This window comes from Lutra lutra, chromosome 2, assembly GCF_902655055.1.
Source record: "Lutra lutra chromosome 2, mLutLut1.2, whole genome shotgun sequence".
In the NCBI taxonomy this organism is placed as follows: domain Eukaryota; kingdom Metazoa; phylum Chordata; class Mammalia; order Carnivora; family Mustelidae; genus Lutra; species Lutra lutra.
In genome coordinates, this window is record NC_062279.1 from 122,619,882 (window position 1) to 122,634,717 (window position 14,836).

Below are 14,836 nucleotides of genomic sequence, written 5' to 3' on the forward strand. Positions count from 1 at the left end.
GGCTCCCTGCTGAGCAGAGAGCCCAATGCGGGACTCAATCCCAGGACTCCAAGATCATGACCTGAGCCGAAGGCAGCGGCTTAACCCACTGAGCCACCCAGGCGCCCCAAGAACATTCGTTATTCTCCACCATTTTATCTCAAATATAGGCCATGACTAATATGAATTGCTTCAATAACAGAGGGGAATTTTGACTTTCACTTGCTTGAATGTCAGCACATGTGCCAGAGGGTAGTTTTGTCATGCAATCTGGACTAGGTTTTCCCTCCAGGGAATAATAATCATCCAGGGCATTCCCTTCCCTCACCTCTCTTTCTTGTGCTGGACCATGTTTACTGTTGCTCATTTTTTCTCTTTCATGGTCAACTTCATTTTGGTAGGGCATCTCGCCTATGCTTCCTGGGAACAGGAGATGAGAGATAACCTTTCAAAGACAACTTATGTCTTAAAATGTCTTTATTCCAATCTTCCTGTATTTGCTTGTTGTTTTGTATGAGTATAGGAATCTGGATTGAAAATAATTTTTCTTCAGTATTTTTAAAGCATTGGTATGCGTGTGTGGTTAGTTCCTGGTGGTGGTGTTAGAGGATAGAAAGCATTATCATTCCTAATTCTTTGTATTCAACCTGCTTTTTGTTTGCTTTCATTGCTGTTGTTGTTTTATTTTTTTACTTTAGAAGCTATTAAGTTTTTTTCTTTGTCTGCATTTTTGTACAATGTTATAGTAATGTGCTTTACTGTGGGTCTGCTTGCTTACATTGTGTTGGACACTAAGTAGACCCTTTCATTTAGAAACTCATGTCTCTGAATCCGTTTTTTTTTTTTAAGATTTTATTCATTTATTTGATAGAGAGAGAGAGAGCAAGAGAGAGAAAGAGAGAGGGAACACAAGTAGGGGGAGTAGGAGTGGGAGGAGCAGGCTTCGCGCTGAGCAGGGACCCCCTATGCAGAGTTTGATCCCAGAACCCTGGGATCATGACCTGAGCCAAAGGCAGAGGCTGAACAACTGAGCCACCCAGATGCCTAATAAAAGATTTTGTTAATGATTTTCTTCCTCCCATCACTCCATTTTTCTACGTTCCTTTGCTCTCTTTGCAACCCCTATTATTCAGGTGCTGATCTTCTTAGAATGGCCTTCCAATTTTCTTATCTTTCTCTCCTATGTTTCATCTTTGTTGTTATTTTGCTCTATATGATGTGTTAATTTTCTTATTTTATGATCTTTGTTTATTTTTAAATCTTAAAATTTATTTTATTTTGTTTATACATTTTATTCAAAATATATTACCTATGATGCTTAACATTTTAAGAACTTGTTTTTGTTCTCTAAATATTTTTTTCCTTGGGGGATGTACATCTTGCTTCATGGGTATAATTTATTGTCTTATCTCTCTGCTGATATCACTGATGATTTCTTTTTAGCATGCTATCTTTTAAAAATATGTCTGCCTAGTTTCCACTCATTCCAAACTTTTTTTACTCCTTTGGTCTCTACCTCATAAAGGAGAAGATTTTCTCAGGTGGCAGTTCTGGGATCTCTGGTTGTGATCAAGAAAGGAGGAGTAAAAAGTGATTGGAAGTAGTAGACATACGAATGAGAGTGCCAGCTTCAAACTTCATTGCAGGGTGAACTAGGAGAGCTAATGATGGTTTGTGTGTCATGTAATTCTGTATTTTCATTAGGTACTCAGGTGTTTATGCTTGGAATCTTCTTTTCCAGCTAATTTCTCTTTTACCTTCTCCAGAAGGAAACTTGAGATTTCTTGGAGTGCCTGGGTGGCTCCCTTGGTTAAGTGTAAATAAAAAATCTTTAAAAAAAAAAAACCAACAAAACTTGGGATTTCTTCAAGGATACAGAAAGAGTAGCCACCTAAAGTGATGGGCTAGGAGAAAGTATTTCAGGCTTTAGGGAATTAACTACTCCTTAAAAAGCTTTCTTCCATCTTTCACCTTATTTTAACACCACACACACCCTTCACTCCAATTCTGCCACATCTCAGAGGCTTTGGGAGATTTTCCAGTTTAAATTGGATTGTCCCTCAGATAAATTGTATGACTCTCCACCAATTTTTATTTCTTTATAGATAGCTTATAATTTTATTTCTTCTAGGTGCTTGAGAATTTTTCTCTTAATCTTCAAAATTAAAACTTTTTCTCTGTATTTTAGAAAGACTTTTCAATTTTGTCTTCTATGTCATTAATTCAGTTTTTTACAAAAAAAATTGGTCTCCGATACACATTTTATTTGAATATTGCATTTTTGGCTTTTTTTTTCCCCAGCTTTAGAGAGACACAGTTGACATACAACATTCTATAAGTTTAAGGTTTACAATATGTTGACTTGATACACTTATGTATTTCAAAATTATTACTATCATAGCATTAACTAACACCTGCATCACTTCACATAATTACTGTTTTGTTTTTATGCTGAGAACATTTAAGATTTACTCTCAGCAACTTTCAAGTATATAACACAGTATTATTAGTGATAATCACTATGCTGAGATTAGGTACCCAGAACTTAGTCCTCTTAAAGCTGGAAATTTGTATTCTCGGACCAACATCTCCCCTCTCCCCATTCACTCCCCAGAACCCCCGATAAGCACCATTCTAGTCTCTGTTTTATGAGTTCAGCTTTATTTAGATTCCACATGTATGTGATATTATATAGTAGTTGTCTTTCTCTGACTTATTTCACTTAGCGTTGTAGCTTCAAGTTTCATCAGTGTTGTCACAAATAGCAGGATTTCCTTCTTTTTTCAGGCTGAAAAATATCCAATTGTGTATCTATATACATAAACATTTGTAAATATATTATCTATTCATCCATTAATGGACACTGAACTTGTTTCCACAGTTTGGCTGTAATAAATAATGCTGCAATGAACATGGGAATGCAGAAATCTCATTGAGATCCTGTTTTCATTTACTTTGGGTAAGTACTCAGAAATGGGACTCTTGGATTGTCTGATAGTTTTATTTTTAATCTTTTGAGGAACCATCATATTGTTTTCCATAGAGCTATAACATTTACCTTCCCATCAACAGTGCATAAGACTTCCCCTTTCTCCACATCCTTGACAACTTACTATCTCCTGTCGTTTTTATGATAGCCATCCTAACACATGTGAAGTGATAGTTCACTGTGGTTTTGATTTGCATTTTCCCAATGATTAGTGATGTTGAACACATTTTTATGTACCTGTTGGCCATTTGTATGTCTTCTATAGAAAAATGTCTATTCAGATCCTCTGCTTATTTTTAAAATCAACTTGGTTTTTTGGGGGCATTGAGTTGTATGAATTCTTTATGTATTTAGATATTAACTCTTTATCAGATATATGATTTGTACCCATTTTCTCTCATTCCATAGGCCACCTGTTTATTTTGTTGATGATTTCCTTTGCTGTATAGGAGCTTTTAACTTTGATGTAGTTCCACTTATTTATTTTTGCTTTTGTCATCTTCACTTTTGGTGTCATATCTAAAAATCACTGCCAAAACTGATCTCATGGGACTTACCCTTTATGTTTTCTTCTAGAATTTTTATGATTTTAGGTCTTAAATTCAAGTTTTAAATCCATTTTTAATTGATTTTTGTGTATGGTGTAAGATAGAGTTCCTATTTCATTCTTCTGCATGTGGCTGTTCAGTTTTCCTGCCACCATTTATTGAAGAGACTATCCTTTCTCCTTTTTGAATATTGCATTTTTTGTTTCCTTATGATCTCTTCTCATCTCAGTCACTCTCATTTAATCTCTATTAATTTCTTTTTAGTCTCTTTTTGATAGTATTGTCATTTCTATCTCAGGGGGGCATATTATTATTATTGTTCACACTAGTTCTATCAGGCTTACCATAGGTAGAAATTGCTCTTATAATCTGGCAAATATTTGATTGGTAGTCCTAGGCTTTGATTAATTTCTTTAATTTCCTAGTATACAAAGGTAATTTATTTTTTTCATTTTATTCTTTTTAAAAGATTTTATTTATTCATTTGACAGAGATCACAAGCAGGCAGAGAGGCAGGCAGAGAGAGAGAGAGAGAGAGAGAGGAGGAAGCAGGCTCCCCACTGAGCAGAGAGCCTGATGCGGGGCTCGATCCCAGGACCCTGAGATCTTGACCTGAGCTGAAGGCAGAGGCTTTAACCCACTGAGCCATCCAGGCGCCCCTACAAGGTAATTTAGTAAGAACTTGGGAGATGCTTTACCAGGACTTGGCAAATAAATTGTATATTAGGGTTTTTGCACATATAAGTTAGTAAAATCAAGTGCTTTTTCCTTGATTCATCACCATTTCATGCCCCTAATAAGAGCATATCTCTCATGGCAATAGGTCCAGGATATGTACCAGTATAGCATTAAAATAAACCTCAATTAGGAGACTTCTCAACTTTCCAGAAGTAACTAATAACATACACCATAGTCTCAGATGTTCTCAACTCCTTTGTACCAGTGCTATAGAACCACTGAATTGTTGAAAAGTAGACTTTGAGGCACACCATTGTTTTATTGAAATATAAACTGAGGTTAAAAGACTTCAATAGAAGGATAAAAGGAAGATATTTTAGCTACTTTGATAGGGAAGAGACTAGAAGTTAGGGTTTTTCACTGTCTATCTAATACTCATTTCATTATGAGTCCTATTCTTGTAGAGTGGGAAGCAGAGGAGGGAAAACCTTTCTTGTGGTTTCTTTGTAATTAAGGCAGAGACTTACTCATTAACTAACTCAGCAGGAGATTCTCTTTTCAAGGAGAAGACTAGAGGATGACAGAGTCCGGGCTTGACGCACCTTTACTGAAGCATTAAAACCTAAGGGCTTATCAAAAAAACAAAATCTTGCCATTTGCAATGACGTGGATGGAACTAGAGGGTATTATGCTAAGTGAAATAAGTCAATCAGAGAAAAAAAATTATATGATCTCTCTGATATGAGGAATTTGAGAGGGGGTGTCGAGGGGGGTCTGGGGTTTAGGGAGGGGAAAAATGAAATAAGATGAAATCAGGAGGGAGACAAACCATAAGAGACTCAATCTCATGAAATAAACTGAGGGTTGCTGGAGGGTGGGACTGGAGGGAGAGGGTGGTTGGGTTATGGACATATGGGTGGGTATATGCTATGGTGAGTGCTGTGAAATGTATAAACCTGATGATTCACAGACCTGTACCCCTGAGGCAAATAATACATTATATGTTAATAAAGGAAAAAAAAAAAAAAAACCTAAGGGCTTTAGGGGCACCAGGGCTTTAGGGGCAATCAGTTGAGCGTCCAACTCTTGATTTCTGTTCAGGTCACAAACTCAGGGTCATGATATCCAGCCCTGCTTTGGACTCCCAGCTCAGCAGGGAGTCTGCTTGAGGTTCTTTCCCTCTCCCTCTGACTGTCCTCCTGATCTTTCTAAAATAAAAATTAAAAGAAAACAAAACAAAAAACCCTAAGTGTTTTGAAATGTTTTTCAGTGGAGATCAGTCTAAGACAATTCAGTAAATGTATGGTACAGTTCTAAGAGAAAAAAGTTATGTGGCTCAGCTTATGATTCTCCATGCAGAGACAAATGTTAATTATCTTGTGCTGGCTTCAGCAGCACATTTATTAAAGTTGGAACAATACGGAGTTTAGCATGGCCCCCGTGCAAGGAGGACAGGCAAATTCATGAAGGGTTCCATATTTTTAAAAAAGAAAGAGAAGAAAAATTATCTTGTATCTTTTTCCTTTCCCTTTTCCCAGTTAATCTGCTGTCCAACTGACATATTCAGAACACTGTAAATAAAATCCCACTTGGCTCAAAACAACGTGAGTCTTCCTATCTGACCCCAGTTCCTAAATTCTCAGTGAAGCTACAGTGTATTTTTTGTGAAAGGAAGTCAGTTATAATTTATCCTGATTTCCCTTTGAATAAACTTCAAAATCACCAAAGCAAACCTGATGATAATTTTGCAATAGATCAGTCTTAGAGATTTGCTGAGGGGGAGGACTAAAAATCAAACGCAGTCGGCTTGATTTGTGCCCTGGTTTGTTTTGGTCATCATGGCCATCTGCCCATCACTTCCATGGTTTGGAAATAAGAATTGATTTCTCTTTTGGGGGCACGGGGAGGAAGCAATTATAGTGTCTATCATAGGGGAAGGAGATAGAATAAGTAATTAAGAACTATAATAAATAAGAAGAACTGAAAAATAAGAATTTTAGCATTTCTGTTGCTGTTATTTTTTTGTTTACTTGAGCCTTGAGGCCACTTGACTAGGATGGGGACACTTACAGCTTCAAAAAAATGAAAAATAAATTTGGCAATATACTTTTTAAATAAAGTCATTTAACTAGTTATCTTTCTCTCCACATATTATAGTCCAGGGTACCCAGATTCTTTTTTTAAAATTATTTTTATTAACATATAATGTATTATTTGCCCCAGGGGTACAGGTCTATGAATCATCAGACTTACACATTTCACAGCACTCACCATAGCACATACCCTCCCCAATGTCCATAATCCAGCCACCCTATCCCTAGCCACCCCCACCAGCAGCCCTCAGTTTGTTTGTGGGATTAAGAGTCTCTTATGGTTTGTCTCCCTCCTGATCCCATCTTGTTTCATTTTTTACCTTCCTTACCCTCACAACCTCCCGCACTGCCTCTCAAATTCCTCATATCAGAGAGATCATATGATAATTGTCTTTCTCTGATTGACTTATTTCACTCAGCATGATATCCTCTAGTTCTATCCATGTCATTGCAAATGGCAAGATTTCATTTCTTTTGATGGCTGCATAGTATTCCATTGTGTATCTATACCACCTCTTCTTTATCCATTCATCTGTTGATGGACATCTAGGTTTTTCCATAGTTTGGCTATTGTGGACATTGCTGCTATAAATGTTTGGATGCACATGACCCTTCAGATCACTACATTTGTATCTTTAGGATAAAAACCCAGCAGTACGATTGCTGGGTCATAGGGTAGCTCTATTTTCAACTTTTTGAGGAACCTCCATGCTGCTTTCCAGAGTGGTTGCACCAGCCTGTATTCCCACCAACAGTGTAGAAGGGTTCCCCTTTCTCCACATCCTCTCCAACATCTGTCCTTTCCTGACTTGTTAATTTTAGCCATTCTGACTGGTATGAGGTGGATCTCATTGTGGTTTTGATTTGTATTTTCCTGATACTGAGTGATGTGGAGCACTTTTTCATGTGTCTGGTGGCCATCTGAATGTCTTCTTTGCAGAAATGTCTGTTCATGTCTTCTGCCATTTCTTGATTGGATTATTTGTTCTTTGGGTGTTGAGTTTGCTAAGTTCTTTATAGCATTTTGATACTAGCCTTTTATCTGATATGTCATTTGCGAATATCTTCTCCCATTCTGTCAGTTATCTTTTGGTTTCGTTAACTGTTTCCTTTGCTCTGCAAAAGCTTTTGATCTTGATGAAGTCCCAATAGTTCATTTTTGCCCTTGCTTCCCTTACCTTTGGCGATGTTCCTAGGAAGAAGCTGTTGAGGCTGAGGTTGAAGAGGTTGCTGCCTGTGTTCTCCTCAAGGATTTTGATGGATTCCTGTCTCACATTGAGGTCTTTCATCCATTTTGAGTCTGTTTTGGAGTGTGGTATAAGGAAATGGTCCAGTTTCATTCTTCTGCATGTGGCTGTCCAAACTTCCCAATACCATTTGTTGAAAAGACTGTCTTTTTTTCCATTGGACATTCTTTCCTGCTTTGTTGAAGATTAGTTGACCACAGAGTTGAGGGTCGATTTCTGGGCTCTCTATTTTGTTCCATTGATCTATGCGTCTGTTTTTGTGCCAGTGCCATACTGTCTTGATGATTACAGCTTTGTAATAGAGCTTGAAGTCTGGAATTGTAATGCCACCAACTTTGGCTTTCTTTTTCAACATTCCTCTGGCTATTCAGGGTCTTTTCCAGTTCCATATAAATTTTAGGATTATTGTTCCATTTCTTTGAAAAAAAAATTGATGGTATTTTGATAAGGATTGCATTAAATGTGTAGATTATTTTACATAGCATATGCGTTTCCCCAATATTTGTTCTTCCAATCTATGAGCATGGAATGTTTTTCCTTTTCTTTGTGTCTTCCTCAATTTCTTTCATGAGTACTTTATAGTTTTCTGAGTACAGATTCCTTGCCTCTTTGGTTAGATTTATTCCTAGGTGTCTTATGGTTTGGGATGCAATTGTAAATGGTATTGACTCCTTAATTTCTCTTTCTTCTGTCTTGCTGTTAGTGTATAGAAATGCAACTGATTTCTGTGCATTGATTTTATATCCTGACACTTTACTGAATTCCTGTATAAATTCTAGCAGTTTTGGAGTGGTGTCTTTTGGGTTTTCCACATATAGTATCATATCATCTGCAAAGAGTGAGAGTCTGACTTCTTCTTTGTTGATTCGGATGCATTTTATTTCTTTTTCTTGTCTGATTGCCTATGCTAGGACTTCTAGTACTATGTTGAATAGCAGTGGTGATAGTGGACATCCCATGTTCCTGACCTTAGGGGAAAAGCTCTCAGTTTTTCCCCATTGAGAATGATATTTACTGTGGGTTTTTCATAGATAGATTTGATGATATTGAGGTATGTACCCTCTATCCCTACACTTTGAAGAGTTTTGATCAGGAAGGGATGCTGTACTTTGTCAAATGCTTTTTCAGCAGCTATTGAGAGTATCATATGGTTCTTGTTCTTTCTTTTATTATTGTGTTGTATCACATTGATTGATTTGTGGATGTTGAACCAACATTGCAGCTCAGGACAGGGTACCCAGTTCTTAAGGCTTTGCTTATAAAGGCATTCAGATGTCTGTGGGTTACAACTGGAAAAATCTTGATTCCATTTCATTCATAGTTTTTAATTAAAAATATGCATTCTTGCATTCATTTTAACAATCATATATCTTGATGGAATACCTCAATATATGGGCCATGCACTTTGCTGTACAGACAAATCTAACTAATACATATCCTACCCTCAACAACTTTAAAGCCTAGTTGGGGAGACAACGGGTGAAAAAATGTTGGAGTGTAATATGGTACATACAGAGGTTTATCTGTATGTAACAGCAGTTACAGCTTTAATTGTATATCACAGAAAGTGGCATAAGTGCAAAATGGCTCCTGAAATGATCAGGAGCATGTCTTTCATTGTATGCACAAAGACACGCCTAAGGGTCCTCATCTTCGGGTCTGTCAGAGCAGTCCGGCTTTTGCAGGTTCACATGATTATCACAGCCTAGTCTACAGGAAAATAGAGATTCTGTTTTCCCTATCACCAAAACATGAATTTATCTTTTTTACCTTTTTTTTTTTTTTTTTTTTTTTTTTTTTTTAGAGAGGGAGAGAGTGGCAGGAAGAGGCAGAGGGAGAGAGAGAATCTTAAGCAGACTCCATGCCTGTGTGGAGCCTGATGCAGGGCTGGATCTCACAGCCCTGAAATCATGACCTGAGCTGACATCAAGAGTCAGACACCAAAACCAGAATTTAATCTCACCATCAAATTGGTCCGAATTGTTTTGTGAATGCCTCCCTTAATCTAGAGCTTCATTGGGTGTGGCCAAGCATACCGGATACTATATTAATACAGGTAGCCCTTGAATAAGTTGCACATGGGCTGAGGTATTGAATCTCTTCTGCCTTGAAATGCAGTCAGCAGAGACCAGGCTAGTCATCTGTGGCTTAGAGTATCTCCATTCTTTTATTCAGTTTAATAATATTTTGTGTTTGTTTGTTTTTGTGGCCCATACCATGGACAAAGATTGGGAAATGCTGCCTTAACTCATTTGGATCACTAGAGAACTACAGCGCTCTCTGCTCAGCCCACCCCTGAAGCTAGATAGGTGTCAGTTTAATGTAATTCTATGGATGGAGGAAAGGGGTGTGATTCTTCTGGGACACACTGGAGAGGTTGTTAGCTGAGTTAGGAATCCTAAAATAATAAATGACCACCCAATACAATGGTAGAGGTCTGGTTCTATGTGTCATTGTCAGGAAATTAGAGCTTTTCTTGTGCTTTAGAAATAAAATATCATAGAGCTTAAGTTTGAAATATTTCTTGGTGCATAAACTGGTAAAATATTTTAAGAATGCTGCTTTTTTACATTATAACGGTTAACTCTTAGGAAAGTCTTCAAGAAAAATACTAGTTTTTAACTTGCAAAGAAACAAGCAATTTGCTTTAGTTAAAAAATAATAAGGGGATGCTTAGGAGGGGAAGGGCTTGAAGCAGAATCTTTCAACAAGTGCCACCCTTGTGTGCAGTCCTCTGCTCCACGGGCTTGACAAGTACCTGGTGACTTCTGCTCCACCATCATTTATAGGCCTGGGACATGCTTTTAACTGTCTGGGGGACTGCTAAGAAACTCCTTCCTTAGGGTTATTGCAAATAAGATGATCTGATTAGCCAATTATTCCTTTTTCTGAAAGAGGCCATTTAATTTGCTGAAGGAAGCTGTCAATGCATTAAAAGGTACAACTGAGTGAAAGGTGAGAAAAGATGCTGACAAGTGTGGTAAACATGAGACACACCTGACAAGACACAGGACAAGTTGAACAAATGGCCCATAAAGCTGATTTCGCAGAAGGACAGTAAAATCCTTCCTTTCAAGTGGTTTGACTTTTTACTAAGCATTTATAAGGAGACAGGGTCTACTAAGGAAAGTGGGCTGCATGTTTTTACTAGATTTTGCAGACATCATTCTTGTATAATCATTCTTTATTATAGTACTAAATCTATTAAATTTGTATAGTCTTTTTCCTTTACATAAACATTTTCTCTTACTAAAAATAGATATTCACTCTTTCTTGAGCACAATAATTGTTTTTGACAGCTACTCTTCTATATCTCTTTTAAAAGTCACGAAGAATTGGGTTTCTGCTGTAGTGACGGTTGACATAAGGTAATGATTTAGAAATAATTACAAAGAGAAAGTGGCCTGAGGAAGACTCAACAACTTCCCTTTCTACTGAGGAAATTTTATAGCTACTGCTTTATAACTCCTCTAGTTATAGATGATTTCATCCCATAACCACTATAGTAATAGTCATTACTAATATAAAGGCCTCAAAAGGATTAGAGATTTATTTTGTTTTTAAATAAGCACCCAGACATTTGGATGTTTATTCAAGGGTTATCTGAACCTCATTGGTCTGGGAAATGTTTTAACTTGGGAACATTTGGTAGCTTCTTGCAAGATTTGTAGCTTTGGGTCACTTTGGGAGACTTTGGGTCATTTTGGAAGTTGGACTTCTCGGTAATTTCTCCTAGCAGTCTGATGCTCTCTCATTGTGCTGTCTAATGAGACACCTACATTTTTATTGGTGAAGAGTGTGGTCAAATGTTGAGTTTTGCCTTGTGGTTTGGCCATCAGTGCTACTGGGCGAGGGCTGCTCTCTAATTCATATTCCTTTATTAGCAATGTAATGTTAGCTACTGAAACAAATAAAGCTCAGATTCTCTGTGGCTTAACATAATAGACATTTATTTCTCACTCCTGTCGGGTCAAAGTGGCAGCATGGACTCTCCTCCCTGCAGTGTGTAGGTAACAGGCTTAGGAAACGCTTGGCATGGAGACTATTAACCTCAAATCCAGCCTGCAGGTAGGAGAGCAGAGAGTGAGAATCTCATGACAGAAATGTTTAAAAAATATCACTTCAGCTCACTTTCTACTCACCGAAATGGAATCTCAGAGGTCCACCCAAGGTAAAAGGTGCTGGTAAATGTAGTTCCTTACTGGACAGTTGCTTCTCTGTGACAATATAGCACACAAGGAAAGAAAATCACAGATATTTGGTGGACAATAGCAGCCTCTCCACAACCTCTCTTGACACTTACCTTGGTAGCTTCAAGTGCTTATGATGTGTGTATCTGAATGACAAAAAGACTTGGAAATAAATCTTCCCCACCTTGCAATGGACCTTAAGTTTGGAAAGTCAGAAAAAGTCCCCTCTCATTTTTTTGTTTAAGTTTTATTTTTAATTCTAATTAGTTAATGTACAGTGTTATATTAGTTGCAGTTGTACTGAATATAGTGATTCGACATGTCCAGACATCGCCTGATGCTTATTAGGAGTGCGCTTCTTCATTCCCATCAACTGCTCTCCCTATCCCCCCAGCAATCTCCTCTCTGCTAATCGTTAGGTGGTTCTCTATAGTGAAGAGTCTGTTTCTTGGTTTGCCTCTCTCTCTTTTCCCCCCTTTCCTCATTTGTTTTGTTTCTTAAATTCCATATATGAGTGAAATCACATGGTATTTGTCTTTCTCTGACAAATGTTCAGCATAATACACTCTAGCATCATTCATGTCACTGCCAGTGGCAAGGCTTCCTTCTTTTTACGGCTAAGTATTATTCCATTTTATGTATGTGCAATTATAAATGGGATTGATTCCTTAATTTCTCTTTCCTTGCTTCATGATTGGTGTATGCAAATGCAACAGATTTCTGTATGTTGGTTTTTGTATCCTGCAACTTAACTGAATTCATGTTACCAGTTCTAGCAGTTTTTTTGGTGGTCCCTTTTGGGGTTTCTACACACACTATCATGTCATCTGCAAATAGTGTGTTACCTCTTCCTTGCCAGCTTAGATGTCTTTTCTTTCTTTTTGTTTTCTGATTGCTGAAGCTAGGACTTCCAGTACTATGTTGAATAAAAGGGGTGAGAGTGAATATCCCTGTCTTGCTCTTGGCTGTCAAGGAAAAGTTTCGGTTATTTCCCATTTAGGATGATATCATCTGTGGGTTTTTCATATATGGCCTTCATTATGTTGAAGTACATTCCCTCTAAACCTACTTTGTTGAGGTTTTTATCATGAATGGATGTTGTACTTTGTTAAATGCTTTTCCTGCATCTATTAAAATGATCATGGGGTTCCTGTCCTTTCATTAATGTGGTGTATTACATGGATTGATTTGTGAATATTGAATAACCCTTGTACACAGAAATAAATCCCACTTGATTGTGGTTAATTATTTTTTGAATGTATTGTTGGATTTGTTTTGCTGGTATTTTATTGAGAATTTTTGCACCTATCTGGTTTTGATATTAGGGTCCTTATCTGGTTTTGATATTAGGGTATTTTTGGCCTCATTGAATGAATTTGAGAGTTTTGGAACTAGCTTGAGAGAATAGGTATTAACTTTTTAAATGTTTGGTAGAATTTGCCTGTGACTCCATCTGGTCCTGGACTTTTGTTTGTTGGAGTTTTTTGATTACTGATTCAATTTCATTGCTGGTCATTGGTCTGCTGAAGTTTTCATTTTTCCTATCTCAATTTTGGTAATTTTTATGTTTCTAGGAATTTATTCATTTCTTTTAGGTTGTCCGATTGGTTGGTATATAGTTCTTTATAATGTTCTCTTATAATTGTTTATATTTCTCTGGTATTGGTTGTTTCTCCCTTCTCATTTGTGATTTTATTTATTTAGGTCTTTTATTTATTTGGTGATTTTATTTATTTGGGTCTTTCTCTTTTCCTTTTGATAAGTCTGACTAGAGATTTTATCAATATTGTTAAGTTTTTCAATGAACAAGCTCCTGGTTTCATTGATGTAGTGTATATATATATATTTGTTTATATATCATTTATTTTCTGCTTTAACCTATATTATTTCCTTTCTTCTGCTGGTTTTAGGCTTTGTTTGTTGTTCTTTTTCTAGCTTCTTTAGCTCTAAGATTAGGTTGTTTATTTGAGATTTTTCTTGCTTCTTGAGGTAGGCCTGTATTGCTCTAAACTTCCCTCTTAGAACTGATTTTGCTTTATCTCAAAGGTTTTGAGCTGTTGTGTTTTCATTTTCATTTGTTTTCACATACTATTTTATTTCTTGATTTCTATTTTATTTCTTGATTTCTTGATTTTCTTGATTTCCATTCATTGTTCAATAGGATTCTATTTAACCTCCATGTATTTGAGGTCTTTCCAGATTTTTTTTCTTATGGTTGACTTCTAGTTTTATAGTGTAATGATCAGAAAAGTTGCATGGGATGACTTCAATCTTTTTGTATTTGTTGAGGCCCATTTTGTGACCTAATATGTCATGTATTCTGGAAAATGTTTCATGTGTTCTTGAAAAGATATGCATTCTGCTATTTTTGGATGGACTCTTCTGAATATATCTGTTAATTCCATCTGGTCCATTGTGTCTTTCAAAGCCATTGTTTCCTTTTTAATTTCTGTGTAGATGATCTGTCCATTGCTGTAAGTGGGGTGTTAAAGTTCCGGACTCTTATTGTATTATTATCAACTAGTTCCTTTTGTTTGTTATTATCTTATATATTTGGGTGTTCCCATGCCAAAGGTATAAATATTCACAATTGTTGTATCTTCTTATTGGATTGTCCCTGTTATTATTATACAGTGCCTTTCTTTTGTCTTGTTACAGTTTTTATTTTAATGTCTAGTTTGTCTGATGTAAATATTGCTACTCCAGCTTTCTTTTGACATCAATTTGCATGATAAATGCTTCTCCATTTCTCCACTCTAAAATGAGTCTCTGGTAGGCAGCATGTAGATGGATCTTGTTATTTTATCCATTCTGTTACCCTATTTCCTTTGATTGGATTGTTTAGTCCATTTACATTCTAAGTAATTATGGATAGATATGAATTTATTGCCTTTTTATTACTCGTTTTGTGGTTGCTTCTGGAGATGTTCTCTGAATCTTTCTTGTCTTTCACGTTTAACTGATTTTCTTTAGTGACATATTTGGGTTTCTCTCTTTTTATTATTTGCATGTTTATTAGTGGTTTTGCTATATGGTTACCATTAGGTTCATATTTAACTTCTTCTGCAAATAGCAGTCTATGTTAAGTTGATGGTCTTTCAAGTTTGAGCCT

General features: G+C 36.6%; 1 non-coding gene across 1 annotated transcript; it reads left to right on the forward strand.

The window, feature by feature from the left end:
• Positions 1-5,573: 5,573 nt before the first annotated feature.
• On the forward strand, positions 5,574-5,677 carry LOC125094555 (U6 spliceosomal RNA). Its single transcript, XR_007125575.1, has one exon. It is a non-coding gene; the product is annotated as a U6 spliceosomal RNA (small nuclear RNA).
• Positions 5,678-14,836: the final 9,159 nt, after the last annotated feature.